This window comes from Adiantum capillus-veneris, chromosome 18, assembly GCF_014529385.1.
Source record: "Adiantum capillus-veneris isolate H3 chromosome 18, ASM1452938v2, whole genome shotgun sequence".
Classification (NCBI taxonomy): Eukaryota; Viridiplantae; Streptophyta; class Polypodiopsida; order Polypodiales; family Pteridaceae; genus Adiantum; species Adiantum capillus-veneris.
Window position 1 is genome coordinate 4,884,031 of NC_140948.1, and position 16,430 is coordinate 4,900,460.

The following is a 16,430-nucleotide window of genomic DNA, read 5'->3' on the forward strand; positions in this document are numbered from 1 at the left end:
AATGATACTCTGGGAGCAGTGCTAATGCAAAAGGATCCCAAAACTTCTTTCATGCGCCCTATTTACTTCTCTAGTCGAGTCATGACCCCATCAGAAAAGGGATTCACCAAAGTAGAACACATGGTTCTGGCACTAATGTTTGCTACCACGAAATTCCGCTCCTATCTCCTGCCTAGACCATTTGTAATCCTGACAATGGAAGAGGTTTTCCCTTATGTAATGCGACACATGGATGTCTCATCTAGGATCTCAAAGTGGTTAATTAGACTACAAGAGTTTGATTACACCATGCAAGTAGAAAACTCTACCAGGGGTAGTCTAGCAGGAATTCTTACTCATCGCCACTACGAGAAAAAACTGAAGGTCAACACGGAAGCAAAGGAAGGAATACCAGATAAAGAGATCCCTAAGCTAGAGAGAGCTCACTCTCTCTTCTTTGACGGAGCATACAAGAGAACAATGGATCAGTCTGCAGCAGGCATGGTCATCCTCAATGAACAACAGGAAAGAGTATTCTCCATGGGGCAGTTATTACACTCCCACTCTAACAATGAGGCAGAATATGCAGCCCTAATCCTTGGGCTGGAACAATGTATTTCACAAAAAATTCAGCACTTGAATGTGTTCGGCGACGCTTTGCTTTTGATAAGGCAGATAAATGGCACCTGGGAGTGCAAAAATCAGGTTTTACTTGGTCAACTTCGCCAAGTTAAGGACCTTCTGAAGAATTTTGAAGCAGTAAAACTCTTCCATATTCCCAGAGCAGAAAATCAAGAGGCAGATGCACTAGCTAAAGAAAGAATACAAGATGTTCCCATAGGAGCAATCAAATTAAAGCTACCTCTCTTCCAAGGCAGTGACGCTATGCCTGATATCATCAGCTTTTTGAATACAAGGGAATGTCCAACAGGACACACTAAAGGCCAAAAACAATGGCTGGTAAGGAAGGCTACTAGGTACCGCCTTATAGACGACCACTTGTATTGTAAGGGCAAGGATCAAATTCTCAGGCGGGTGCCAACCTCCAATGAAATCACAGAGGTAATTTCAAGCTGCCATGACGGCGTCTGCGGTGGTCATTTTGCTCTAGATATCACCAGTAGGAAGATTCTACAAGCAGGATACTTTTGGCCTAGTTTGAACAGAGATGTGCACCATTGGTGTAAAACATGTAAGGCTTGTCAAGTGGCCAGTGATCGTACGCTAACCTACGAGCCACAAACCCCTATCATTTCATATGGTCCGTTTGAGAAATAGGGAATAGATGCAATTGGTCCCTTACTAAGGGCCCAATCAGGTAAACTATACATCATAGTGGGTGTAGACTACATGACACGATGGGCAGAAGCAACGGCCACCACCCGCATTACAGCCCAAGAGGTGGCAAAGTTCATTTTTGAGCAAATCGTTTGCCGTTTTGGCACTCCTCTTGAGATAATATCAAATAGAGGACCAGGATTCGGAGGTGATGTGGTAGGAGAATTGATGAAGAAATTAGGCATCACACGTCGGCATTCCACACCATACTATCCACAATGCAATGGTCTGGTAGAGAAGGTAAATGGAATGATTTGCAAGATCATCACAAAACAGGTGAACAACCATACAAGAGATTGGGATAAACATCTCATGGCAGCTCTTTGGGCCTACAAAACAACGTTCCGAACATCACTAGGTTTCACCCCTTTCCATCTAGTTTATGGGAAGGAGGCAATTCTACCCATTGAGGTACAAATAGCCAGCTTATGAGTCTTGGCTAGCTAGACCCACCGTCTAATCATAAACCTTAGAAACCACATCCTGGATCTAGAGAGACTCCAACTGGATAGGGAAGAAGCAATCAATCACTATGCAGCACAGGCAGAACGACGTCGACTCACTTTCAATCAAGAGCTTAAAGAGAAAGGGCTGGAAAAAGGCATGCTAGTACTGCGATACAACAACAGGTTTGATACCAGGAAAGATAAGAAATTTCAACCCAGATGGGAAGGGCCATTCATCACCAAGAAGCGCTACGACAATGGCAGCTATAAGCTGATGGAAGCAGATGGGAGAATTCACAAGACTAGAGTCAATGGATGGAGACTGAAGAGGTATTTCCTTAGGTTTGACCCAGAATTCGGGCTAGACATTCCAGAAGAGAGAGAACACTCTAACTCTACAGCTGAAGAAACTGAAAAAGGGCTAGAAGCATGAATGCCTCTAGCCAAAAGAGAGAGGGCTAATGATAGCCGACTTTCAAAAATCAAGTAAACAAAAAGAAAAAAAAATTCATTTCACCCCCCCCCCCCCCCCCCCGCCCCCCATACTCTCAGTACCCCCCCACCGTAACTTATTCTTCCCCCCTCCCGCCCTACGGGCATCGGATAAAACCCTCGCACTCTCTTCCCCCAATTTTCCTTACATACCCTCTTTTCCTAATATCTCTCTCCCCGATTTACCCTCCCCGGCCAGGAAGAAATTCAGAAAAGTAACCCCAACCCCTCTCTCGTGCTCCCTCGGTGTGAGCCGCGTGAGAACCCCCCCCCTCACTCTTACACTTACCCGAATCACACTCACCCATTACCCTCTACCCTCATTTCCCCCCCCCCCCCCCCCCCCCCCCCTCATTGGCCCGCCAATATTCCCTCCTCCCTCTTCCCCACCCGCTCGCCTCACCCTCCTTCGGCTCATTCACACCGTCCCTCGGCCTCATCCCCCCCCCCCCCCCCCCCCCCGGCCCGCGGATATATTCCCTTACACCCCCCCCATTGACTTAGTTTCCCTTCGTCCTCAAGCCCCATGCAAGACAACACACCCCCCCCCCCCCCCCCCCCCTCTCCCTCTCACCCACACACCTCCCATACCCCGTCATACCCCCTCTCCCCTCACTCTCCTTCACACACTCTCTCTATCTCTTATCCCCTCACCCCTCTCCCCTCCCCCTCTCCCTCACTCTCCCTCTCACGACAGCGCCAAAGGCTCTCTCTCTCTCTCATCCGGATGCCGCCACAGCACGCCAAAGCTTGCTCTCTCTCCCATGCGGGCAGCGCTGCACCACACACAACACACACACACACACATTCCCTCACACACACACACATTCCCTCATACACACACACACCCCACAATACACCCCCCCCCCTCTCCCTCTCTCTTCCCATGCGCTGAGCGCCACGTTGCATCCCACACACACACACACACACACGCTCTCTCTCCTCGCGCGCAGTCCGCAGCCGACACACACACACACACACACACGCCCTCACGGCAGCAGCAAGAAAAAAAAAACACACACACACACATAAACTCACACACACCATACATACACACCCCCCTATCCTACCCCCCCCCCCCCCCCCTCCCTTCCGCCATGCGCAGTAGAACAAGCCGCTGGCATCAGAGAAGAAAAAAAATAAAAAAAAATTATATATATACATTATATATATATATATATATATATATATATATATATATATATATATATATATATATATATATATATATATATATATATATATATATATATAGCCCTTGTTCCCACGCACGCATGCGCACACACATATACATATACGCACTCACCCGCAAATACACATATATACACATATATGCTCCCACACTCACACACATACACACGACACGCATTTACGCACGCACCGACAAAATACAAAAGAAGAAGAACAAGCAAAACGCCATCGACATCAACAAACGAAAGAAGAAGGATCCAAAGCACGCGCCGCCAACAACAAAAAGAGAAAATGCGCCCAAGGCATGCCCCGGCCGACTCCAAAAAGAAGTACTCTCGACACCGACGCACCGGCAGCTCACCATTCGCCGGCAACACGCAACCACGATGCCATCCCAGTAATTTTTAGGTTATTTTACCATTATCTTCAGTTTTTCACCCAAGCCATTGTAAATTTCCATTTTGTAAATATCCTCTCTCTAGGTGATGGTCACAAGGGCCCACCTAGAGATTCCCATCTTTTAATAACCTTCCCCAAAACAAAGCAAGGGTCGACCACACCAGGCCCACCACTTGCTTTGTCTCCCCGATTAAGATTACCCTAACCACACTAGGATTACCATAATCCAAGCAGCCAACACCTATAAATTGGCACTGAGAGGTCACTATCGGGGGGGGGGGGGGGGCAACTTATGTGGAACCAAGCATTGGGTAGAGTGTAGTAGGAGAGATTGACACCATCACCATCACAGGGAGGGGGTCTTGTGTGTTGGGTTTGCCTTGGAATTGCACCATGCGAAGCGAACCACACCCATCTCCCGACTCCAATGGTCGATGCACACATGTATGCACGCTCTTGGCAATGAGTATTCACAGTCATTGAGTCGCCCTTGAGAATGCACCAAGTAGGTTGCACCATCTCCTCCCCCTACCTCTCTACCACCATGGCATGCCTACTTGTAAATATTGCAGAAATAACTCACCCTCACACCCCTGAGGTTGTTTTCATCAATTGCGAGTGTTCTCTCTCTCTCTCTCTCTCTCTCTCTCTCTCTCTCTCTCTCTCTCTCTCTCTCTCTCTCTCTCTCTCTCTCTCTCTCTCTCTCTGTGTGTGTGTAGGCTTGCGGTGTTCATATCATCGTGGGCTTTGCGTCCTAGCCGCTCAAAGCTAGGTGGTGCCCCCTGTTCACTTTACTGTGGCAGGCTCAAGGCGAGCCATTCGGCCCCCGGCGTTTTAGAGGCCGTCGGGGTTCTGGGTCCGCTTTGCGTCCGTCAGGAGCTATACGGAGCTTGTCTAAATGTAAAGGTGGCTATAGGGGATGTGAAAGATGACCAAAATTTCTTTGTACAAGAGATGTCTACATACCCTCTTATCCTTGGGCAACCATACATCACTGCTACTTGCATGGAAACCAAGGTGATGGATGATGGGTCAGCTTATTCTAGGATAAGGAGCAGGGATGGGAAGCGTGCAGTATAGTTCCTTACTATTTGTGTGGACCATGAAAGGAGCCGTGAAAGTTTTAGAGAGAAACCCTTGCCAAACACAAACAAATAATTCAAGGACTACAGAGAAATGAGGGGTTTTGTCCATGTACCATTGTAGAGCGGGATTGCAGTGCTACAAGAAGAGAAAACTTCTCGCATGATGTATATGCAAAGGAAACATTTTCTATATGTTTTGTAGGATTAACAGACTATGGATCTATTGCTGTTACAAAGTGTGACGAATTAAAGCAGGGTGAATGACAACATGTACATATTGTACAAAGGGGCTTGAAGATGAACGGTTTGCTAGAAGATACTGAATGCGTTGCAGGTGTGTTTGATGAGTGTTCACTTGTGGATACGATGCAAGACCTAGAGTCTTTAGTGGATTTCAATTTGTGTATGGAAAGTGAGATTGCAAAAGTATGCTCAATAGAAATGTACAAAAGTCATTAAAGATTTCAAAAATGCTGAAGTTGTTGATGTACGAGTGGAGACCAAGTACAATTCTATGGAAAAGAAAGTGAAACCAGTGGCATTACCTCTACCAAAAGACTGTACGGATAAGATGGATCAAGCTGCTTTGCAACCTAGTCTTTGTGAGCCAAGCAAGATTGGACATGAGTTTACTCATGATACTTTGAAGGAGTTAAAGATTGGTTGCAGGACAGTTTGACAAATGTTGAAAGAGTATGCTTCGAAGGAATGCTTGCCAAACATGGAAAGGCTTTTGTATTTGAGCCGCATGAGATAGGGTGTATTGATCCATCCATTGTTTCCCCTATGGTGATCTTTCCAACGGTCCATTTTGTAGACATGTAGTAGTGTTAGTGTGTATACGCGCTTCACCAGGGGCACTTTTCTCCCACTGGGTTTTTCCCCCTGGACATCCGGTGTGAAAGGACACCTTATCTCTTAGGGTTTCATATAAGATTTGTAGCTCTGAGTTTGTATACACACTATTATTCCAATACAGAGAGACAGACTACAGAGATCTCGTACACAAGCTCTGTGTCTTCTCCTTCTCCATCTTCTTCCTACTCTGAGTTGCTGTCTTCCTTCTGTTTCCTGTTTCATCATCTTCAACAATTGGTATCAGAGCGAGGTGATTTCCAGAGCCTCTACTTGCGTTTTCGCGTCCGCGCGCGCAATCGCAGTTTTCAGGCAGTTTTCCAAAAATTTGCTCGTGGGAGCATCCTCGACGTTCCGGGAGTATTCTGATTAGGTGACCTGGGGTTTTACCCCCCTTTCGAATCCGTTCGAGCCCTCAGAATTTTGTTCTGAGCAGCGTAGCAGAAGTTACTTTTCGGAGGCGTTTAGATCAAGAGGGTGTGCTTTTTGACAGATTTTCTTCAGGTAAACAGTTCTTTTGGGAAGCAGCTTGTCTTAGCTTTGTGCTGAGATTTTGTGTAGAGTTTTGATTGCATTGGAGAGGAAATTTGTGAATCTCTTGGAGGTTCTTTTGCTCTCTTGTGTGCATCTACAGTATGGCTCAATCTACGGAGAAAGAGATTTTTGGTGCGTTTACATCCTAAGACAAATTGGATGGTACCAACTATTCTCTTTGGTCTTTTATGGCCAAAAATGTTTTGGTTGGTAAAGGATTGTGGGATTATGTATCTGGAGATGAAGTTCGTCCAGGTAGCATTGCACCTGCCACGCCTGGTCGTGGTGCAGCTGTTGGTGCAGGACCCTCACAAGTCACTCCAGAGCAAAAGAGATGGGATACTAAAGATGCACAGGCTATGGCTGTGATTGCCTTAACCATAAAGAGGACAATCACACCACATATCAGATCTTGCAGAACTTCTGAGGATGCTTGGAACACTCTGCAAGCTATGTTTGGAGGAAGAAATGCTGCCAGAATAGAGTTTTTGAAGAAACAACTTGACAAAATACAGATGGACGAAAGTGACGATATTGTCGAGCATCTTACAAAAATCAGGGATCTTAAAGAGCAATTGCTTAGCATTGATGAAGTGATTCCAGAGAAGGACTTGGTTTCCAAAACACTCAATTCACTACCACCATCTTATTTGACTTTTCAGACTTCTTTGACTCTGTCTTTGCGAGCTAATCCTGACCCTCTTCATTTTGAAGAGTTAGTGGCTTTGCTATTGCAGGAGGATCAATCACGTAAGAACAAGTCTTTACAGGTGGATGGTATGGATCATGCTCTTGTTGTACAGAACAAAAACAGGGGTAAAGAGAGTGCTCATCACTCCAAGTCTAGTGCAGGACAATCTTCAGAGAAGTCTAAAGGTGAGTCCGACAAGTCCAAGAAGAAAGGTAAATGTCACTACTGCAAGAAACCTGGTCACTACATTAGTGAGTGTAAAAAGCGAATTGCTAAAGAAAAGAAGAAAGAGTCAAGTTTGGTTGTTTCAGCTTCTGGTGATTCTTCTACAGCTAAAGAAGAGTCTGCAAACTTTGTGCAGGATTCTTATGCTTTTGCAGTATGTTTCGATTTTTCTGCTTACAGTGTTGACAAGACACAAATGATTTGGTACTTTGATAGTGGTGCATCCAGGCATATTACTTCAAGGAAGGATTTGTTTTGTTCATTGGATGCAGCTCCAGCAGGAAAGAAGGTGACATGTGCAAATAATGCTTCTTATCCAATCAAAGGCGTTGGTAAGATTTTGATTACCATTTCAGATGGTTCAGATTTATGCTTGCCAGATGTCTTATATGTTCCAGGGATCAAGAAGAATTTGTTGTCTGTATCCTCTCTTGCAAAAAATGGTCTTCGGGTCATTTTTGAGGATGACAAATGTATTGTACGAGATCGAGAGAATGGTTATTCTCTTATCACTACAGGTACGCTGGAAAATGGACTATTTGTGCTAGATCATTATGAAAAGCAGATTCAGGTATGTATTGCAGAAACAAAGACTCAGGCCATGCAGGATGCTGAGTTGTGGCATGCTAGATTTGGGCATGTTGGTTATGGCAGTTTGATGACTTTACAACGTCATAATATGGTGCATGATTTGTCTTTATTGGAGATGCCACCAAGACATGTATGTGAAGGTTGCGTTCTTGGAAAGATGCACAGATTTGCATTTTCGCAGGATGGTTCAGTTAGAGCGACACGAAAGTTGCAGCTTGTACATAGTGATGTATGTGGTCCTATGAGGACGCCATCTATAGGAAACAGCCTTTATTTTGTGACCTTCATTGATGACTTTTCCAGGTTTTCTTGGGTGTATCCACTCAAAGCAAAGTCAGATGTGTTTGCAGTTTTTCAACATTATGTCGCCATGGTTGAAAATGAAACAGGTTGCAAAGTACAGACTCTTCGTACCGATCGAGGAGGTGAATACATGTCAGGTGCATTTAAGGATTTTTTGGGAAAGAAAGGCATTAAACACCAATGCACTATGCCATACACACCACAACAAAATGGTGTTGCAGAAAGGAAGAACAGGTCTTTAATGGAGACGGCTAGATGTATGCTCAAGGCTAAGAGTTTGCCTCATAAGCTATGGATGGAGGTAGTTGCTTGTGCAGCACATGTTTTGAACAGGTGTCCTACTCGTGCCTTGAAGACCATTACTGCATATGAAGCTTGGTATGACAAAAAACCTTCAGTCAGTTATCTTCGTGTTTTTGGTTGTCTTGCTTATGCTCACATCCCTCAGCAGTTACGTGGGAAGCTTGATGATAAGGCAATCAAATGTATATTTGTGGGGTACAATAGTGGAAGTAAAGGTTATAGACTTTACAATCCTGCTACAAACAAGATTTTTGAAAGTTGTGATGTAATTTTTGCAGAAACTACTGCTCAACCTATGGTTGCTTTTGATGTACCTCATATGCAGACACATGATGTATTTGAAGGTTTGCTTCCTTCTTTTGTGGAGAATCAAGAATCACAACAGGTTGATAATCTTGATCAATCTTTTGATCAGCATGTGACACCTCATGATGTAGAGGAAATTGTGCGTGAAGAGCAAGAAGTTCTCAGGGAAGAAAGAACCTTGCCTAAATGGGTTCAGAAAACTTTGCAGGATAGCAAGTTGGATGCACCGTTGCCACGAAAAACACGTGCTGGTACTACTTTTGGCAGAGAGCAAGTAGATTTGGCTTGCTTTAGCACTCTTTGTGATGCAGATGAGCCTGATTCATTTGAACAAGCTTTAGAGTGTGTTCAGTGGAAAGATGCTATGCAGCAAGAAATTGATTCTATTCATAAGAATCATACATGGGATCTAGTGGACTTGCCTACAGGTAAAAAGCCTATTGGTACAAAGTGGGTTTTTAAGGTAAAAAGGAAACAAGATGGTACTGTTGACAGGTACAAAGCAAGGCTTGTGGCAAAAGGCTATGCGCAACAGAAAGGCATAGATTATGATGAAACCTTTGCTCCTACTTCTCGTGCGTCCACAGTTAGATCACTAGTTGCAATTGCTGCTCATCATGGTTGGAAAGTGCATTAGTTGGATATCAAAACTGCTTTTTTGAATGGTGATTTGCAGGAAGAAGTTTATGTAAGTCAACCAAGTGGTTTTGTTGTAAAAGGTCAAGAGAAAAAGGTATGTAGATTGCGTAAAGCTTTGTATGGTCTCAAACAGGCTCCAAGAGCATGGTATGAGAAGATAAATACTTATTTGATTGGCCAGGGATTTCAGAATAGTCCAACAGAAAGTACTTTATATGTCAAAAAGAGAGATGGAGTTCTCATTATGCTAACACTTTATGTGGATGATATGCTTCTTACAGGAAATAATGCAAATGAAATTGAAGCATTTAAAGATGCTTTGAGAAAAACCTTTGAGATGTCTGATCTTGGTTTGCTACATTATTACTTGGGTATTCAGTTTGTGCAATCAGAGGATGGCATATACATGTTGCAGGAAAAATATTTGCATAAAATTTTGGACAAGTTTGGTATGCAAAATTCTAAGCCAATCTCTACACCCGTAGAAACTGGATCAAAGTTGAGCATGCATGATGCTGGAGAAACTTTTGATGTACATACTTATGCAGCAGCGGTTGGTTGCTTGATATATTTGGCAGGCAACACTCGTCCAGACATTCAATTTGGGGTTTCACAAGCAAGCAGATTTATGCACAGCCCAGGTATGCATCATTGGCAGGCTGTGAAGCGCATACTTCGTTACCTTTCAGGTACCCCTAATCTTGCCATGTTCTTTCCAAGGGGGGATATGTATGGAAAGCACAGTTCTATGCAGCTTCTTGGTTACAGCGATTCAGATTGGGCTGGTGATTTTGACACACGACATTCCACAAGTGGCAATTGTTTTTTCTTGGGAAATGCATGTATATCTTGGCTAAGCAAGAAGCAACCCACAGTGGCTACATCAACTTGTGAAGCTGAGTACAGGGCAGCTTTCACGGCAACAGTTGATTGTGTATGGATACGCAGGTTATTGGCAGATCTTTGTGAGTGTCAACAGGCACCCACTACCATTTTCACTGACAGTCAGAGTGCTATGGCAGTTGCAAGGAATCCAGTATTTCATGCAAGAACAAAGCACATAGAGGTTCACTACCACTATGTCAGGGAAAGGCTACATGCAGGGGAGATCAAACTAACTTACTGTCCTACACAGGATAACATTGCAGATCTATTTACGAAGGCGTTATCACGAGAAAAGTTTGAAGCTTTCCAAAAATCTTTGGGCTTACTCTCATACACATGATGATCTGCTACCTTGTACGGATTCACACTATCACTACAGGGGGGATTTGTAGACATGTAGTAGTGTTAGTGTGTATACGCGCTTCACCAGGGGCACTTTTCTCCCACTGTGTTTTTCCTCCTTGACATCCGGTGTGAAAGGACACCTTATCTCTTAGGGTTTCATATAAGCTTTGTAGCTCTGAGTTTGTATACACACTATTATTCCAATACAGAGAGACAGACTACAGAGATCTCGTACACAAGCTCTGTGTCTTCTCCTTCTCCATCTTCTTCCTACTCTGAGTTGTTGTCTTCCTTCTGTTTCCTGTTTCATCATCTTCAACACATTTGCCAAAACTTATTGAGTTGCTTAATCAAAAGATCAAGATGGGTATTTTGGAGCCATCTTGTGCTCCATATTCGAACAGGTGGTTCACAATTCCAAAGAAAAATGGTTCTTTACGCTTTATACAGGATATGGAGCCCGTCAATAAGGTTACAATTAGAAATGTGGGAACAACGCCAACTGTAGATGAATTTGCAGAGGCATTTGCAAGAAGGAAAATATATTCTATGGAGATTTGTACTCAGGGTATGATCAATTCCAACTAGCAATGGAAAGCAGGGACCTGACTATCATGAGGACACCCTTGGGTTTGGTAAGGATGTGCACCTTACCTCAAGGAGCAGCTAATTCAGTTGCACATATGATGAATGGTATGAACAAAGTCCTACATGACTTCATACCTAAAACTACAATGCCTTTCCTTGATGATGCGCCAATCAAAGGATGTGATGTAAGAGATATAGATGTGGATGTGGAATCAAGGGGATTCTAAAAGTATGTGTCAAACCATATCAATGACTGTGATAATATCTTGTCAAGGTTGGAAGAGGTGAACCTTACCTTGTCTGGCCAAAATTCAATGTTTGGTGTGAATGAAGTTCTTATTGTAGGACATATGTGCGGGCCGTAGGTAGAATGCCTTGTCGAGCAAAGATTGATGTGATTCAAAGGATGAAAGAGACATGTATTAATATAATTGAGGTTCAAAGGTTCTTGGGTGCATGTGTATTCTATGTTATCTGGATTCCACATTATGTGCATGTGGCAGAACCTTTGTATCAACTTTTGAGAAAGAGCCAAAGTTTCAATGGGAAGAAATGCATACCCATGCCATGAGAAAATTAACGAAGTTTCTACTTATGTCTCCAACTTTGAGGAAAGCAAACTATGAATTTGGAAGATATGTAACTATGACAGTGGATACTAGCCCCACAGGAATTGGATGGGCGATTGAGCAAGATGTTGATGATGGCAAGTGATATGTGGTGAGATTTGGAGCAGAAGTCCAAAGTGCTCATCAACACAACTATCCACAGGTAAGAAGAGAGTTATGGGTAGTAGTCACAACATTGAAATGTGACAAAGAGTATTTGATAGGAGAAAATGTAATTGTGGAGACTGATTGTCTATCCCTTCTTGGAATGATCACAATCTGCTCAACACCCGACATTGCTATGTTGAGATGGATTGCCTACATAAAGTTCTTGAATCCAAAATTTAAGCATATTGCAGGGAAAGATAATCCAGTTGCAGATATCCTTTCAAGAGCAAGGTATGAAAATGAAGAAGACATGGCTGTCGAGGGCGATGTTGTAAGCACACAATTCTATAGTATCGCTCATGCCAAGGGTGATCATGTTTGGCTATCAAATGCACTTGAGTCATTTACAGAGGACCTATATCAAGGTGATTGGTTGCTCATTGGACACTATCTGAGCATTTGACAAGGCAAGAAGGGTGGACTGATCAAGAGTTCAAAAGAATACGGAGAAAGGCCTATGGATACTTTTTGAAAGATGGATACTTATGGAAGCGTCCAAAACAAAGAAATGGAATGCCCTTGAGAGTCGTGAATGATAAGGACATTCAAAATGAGCTTCTGAAAAAGTTTCTTGAGAGTCTTTATGTTGGACATAGAGGCGTATGGGCTACCTTTACTAAAATGAAAGAGAGGTATTGGTGGAAAGGTATGTATAAAGATGTGTCTCACTTTGTGGAGTCTTGTGAAACCTATCAAATGTATTCAAATGTACATCATCGTGATGGGTTGCACCCTACTACCCGTTGTCCATGCACTACAAGTTGGTAGTAGATCTCGTTACAATGCCATTGGGCTTATGGCAAATGAGATACATAGTGCTTGCACAAGAAGATTTAACCAACCAGGTTGAAGGTTGTGCTCTAAGAACAAAAATCACAAAAGGGATATGTAAGTTCCTCTTGGATGATTTAATTAGCCGTTATGGCTGTGTCGGAAAAATAATAGTAGACAAGGTGAGTTGGATGCTGACAAAGAAAGGGAGTTTTTCTCTAGGTTGGGCATTAAACTTGCTCTCACTACTGAATATAATCCTGAGGGGAAGGGTAAATCAAAGAGTGGGCATCCTCCTATTATTGAATCTTTGGCTAAGGCATGCAAAGGTAAAATGGGAGAGTGGCCTAGATTATTTCCTTATACTTTATGGGCTGATTGTACAACTTATAGCTCAGTTACTCGTTATATGCCTTTTGAGTTGATGTATGGTCAAAAACCTATAAATGCCAATTGAGGATGTAATTCCCACATGGAATGTATTGCTTTGGGAACATGGAATGAGTAGGGAAGACCTTCTTACTTTGTGCATACAATAGTTAGAAATAAGGCCCCAAGATATTGAGATTGTAGTAGCATGATTGAAAGATGCAAGGTTAAAGAATAAGGACATATTTGATAAGAGGCATAGGCTTAGACCTAAATCTATTGAGGAAGGTCATTGGGTATTGGTGTATGGCAATAGTTTTGAAAACCAGCATTCAACAATAAGAGATCTTTCAAAGAGATGGTTTGGTCCTTATGTGGTTCAACATGTACATCGGAATGCAACTTATACCTTGCATGAGTTCGACGGGACAAAAATGAAGATTCCCATCGCACGGAAAAGTCAAGTTATTCAAAAGAAGAGATGATATAGATCCCTTTGATTCACAGGAAAGTCAGAATGAATGCTCTGACAAAAAATGTTATGGATGTGGATGAAGAATGAGAGGATGATGCGTTAGATTTTGTTGCAAGCGATGATGAAATCGACATGTATGTGGACTTAAATGAAGACTGAACGTGCTGTAAAAAGATATGTGTGGCACATGCCACAGGATGTGCAGGTTTAGAGGGGGTGGATTTCATGTTGTGGCATGTGCATAATGTGAAAATAAAATATCTACCTCACTCTTTATGTTTTTAATGTGTGGGACCAAGTACTACAATGTACATAGTGTGATATATGCGAAAATGGATGCCATGGTTACAAGCGTGTACATACCTTGCCAGGCAGACGAGGGCGGGGACGTGGCCTTGTTTCATGTTTTAACACATTAAAGCATGCCTAATTTGCTTTAGGAATGTACAAATGTCAAGTGTTTCGAAGTGGCACGCTCGTTTTGCCTAGAAAGTTCAATGCGGGCGATGTTGGCAAAAAATAGCAGGTTTTGTACGCAGGTGTAAAAGACGTGTCCAAAGTGCTTCCCAAGTGGAAAAATGAGGTTCAACATGAAACTTGAGCCCAATGGTATTTTTCCATAAATTTAGGGAATTTTCCCAAGTCGTTTGTGATTTTTATGAACAAAAAGGGACATTTTTTAGCAAAACGGCCTACAAATAGCTCAATATGCCACATCAACAATGGTGCCATTGTTGCCTAAGTAGAGAGGGAAGTTTTAGAGTCATGAATGAGCTCATTTGGTCATATAAGCAGGGTGATACGGCCATTCCTTTACAGGGTGCTAGTGTAGTCCCGTGCCGCTTCCACTACATGGTTGAGGCTGTGAGGCCTCCAATTAGGGTTTCCCCTCCTCAAATAACTACTTGGACTTCTCCAATGAAGTAATGAAGCTTTCATGAAATGGTCACAACGAATGGGCACTGCATTTGTGCAATTGGGAGCGAGGCTACACCTAATCTTCACACACACATACACAAGAGTTTTGCGTTAATCTTGGTTACTTTTCAAAGTGGAGCTTTCATGGCTGGAGTTTTGTTCTTTTTTAGTGTATTTTTAGCTTCAAATCATCTACATCTTGCTTGATTTTGCTACGAATCCTCACAGTCAGAGGGCCGACGCTTTCCTAGTCGCACTACGCACTTCTTGACAGCACGCTATGTGTGTTCACAAAAAAAGACAAACACATGCATTGCAAAACTACACTATACTGTGGATATATATACACATAATCAAACCAAGCACATGTGCACACAAAATAAAAGAAATTCTTTTTACAAGTAAATTTTAATTAGAAAATTAACAGAAAGGTAAAGGATTTCAATGATATTTTGCTTAATTAATTGTAGTTGTCTAGAATCTCAATATAAAATTGAAGTCTTAATTTAAATTTAAACTATAATTTTAAATTTATGATTTTGTATCTTTAAAATGTAAGATTTAGATTTTTATTTTGTTATGAACTTGTGTTGAGTTTAAAATTCAATTTCAATTTTTGAATTGAAATTTAAGTATTTGATTCATGTTTTTAAATCTCATTTACATGGAAATGTTAATTTTATAAGTTCATGGTTTTCTTGATTTTGAAGTCTCACGATCTCAAAGAGTTCTATTTTATATAATTAAATTCAATAAGACATTTACTTTTCTCAATGTTTTTAATAACCATGTATGCAAATCTGGTTGTTCGACAAAATCTTCAAGAATATAGGATGTTGGAAGTTTTAAAAGAATTGAAAGTGTGTCATATCTTTAATATGCTAGAAAAACATGCTCAATAAACTAATCAAGGTCACAAAATTCAAAAGGAACCTTTTTAAAAGTGTAAACACATCCACAAAGTTCATTAAGAGATCTAAGCTTTGCCCTTCAATGCATTTGGTCATCTTTGATGTAACAACTAAATATACAATCCAATTTACAAACTTAAACAATTGACATACATTATACATCTTTGCAATAAACCTCTAGGTCATCACGCCATTTTGGCACTCGAACGGACTCAAAATGCAATGAGACTAAAGGAGGAGGTCTAAGACACCTAGGGACACTATCCTACCAAGTCTAGTTGCAATCCAACAAGGTACCAAAATTATGATCCATCATGAAAAAAGTCCTGAAAATTGCAATAGAAATATCCAAAAAGGTCACCCTATGGTCTAAGAACACTCTTCTATACACTTGAATAAAAGAGGATGGAAAAGGAACACAATGCAAGTTTTGGGATTGAAAATAGATTACCCAATTGTTTAGAAAAGTTGATTACAAGTTGGAGCTTCGTAATCACTTGAGCGTACATACAGTAGAGCTCTCTTCTCTTCCAATAGATAAGTCCCCTCTCACATTAAAGTTAATGACCTTTATACCTAGGGCTTTCTAAATGGTCAGTGGCCGGCTCACATGGACTTTTACAAAAATCATGACAGAATTACAGCTCAAGGAATCAACCTGCTACTCTGGTATCATGATTTATACATAGTATCACTACACTAGCTTGAATATATAATAGATCACAAACTGTAGCGTCCGGCTACGTGTCCGGCTAGGTGGGTACCCATTCCTTCAATCCGCTACCATTCCCCCCTTCCTAGCTCATCTCATCTCTTAACACAACCATGTGAAACTGATCTTCTTTGGATCGTTGATGGACCTGTTATTCGTATCCTGCAATACTCCACTAGATTTTGATTTCCTTATGTTTGTTGTTGAGAGCTCTCTTGCTCATGTTGTCATTGTTTGTCGGTTGGCTTTTTATGCCATTCTTCATCTTGCCCTTGTTTGATAAAGCTTTATTGTTTTTTGTGA

General features: G+C 42.0%; 1 pseudogene; it reads left to right on the forward strand.

Moving 5' to 3' along the window:
- The first annotated feature begins 864 nt into the window (after positions 1-864).
- Positions 865-16,430, forward strand: part of LOC147435168 (uncharacterized) — a 28,897-nt pseudogene continuing 13,331 nt past the window's right edge.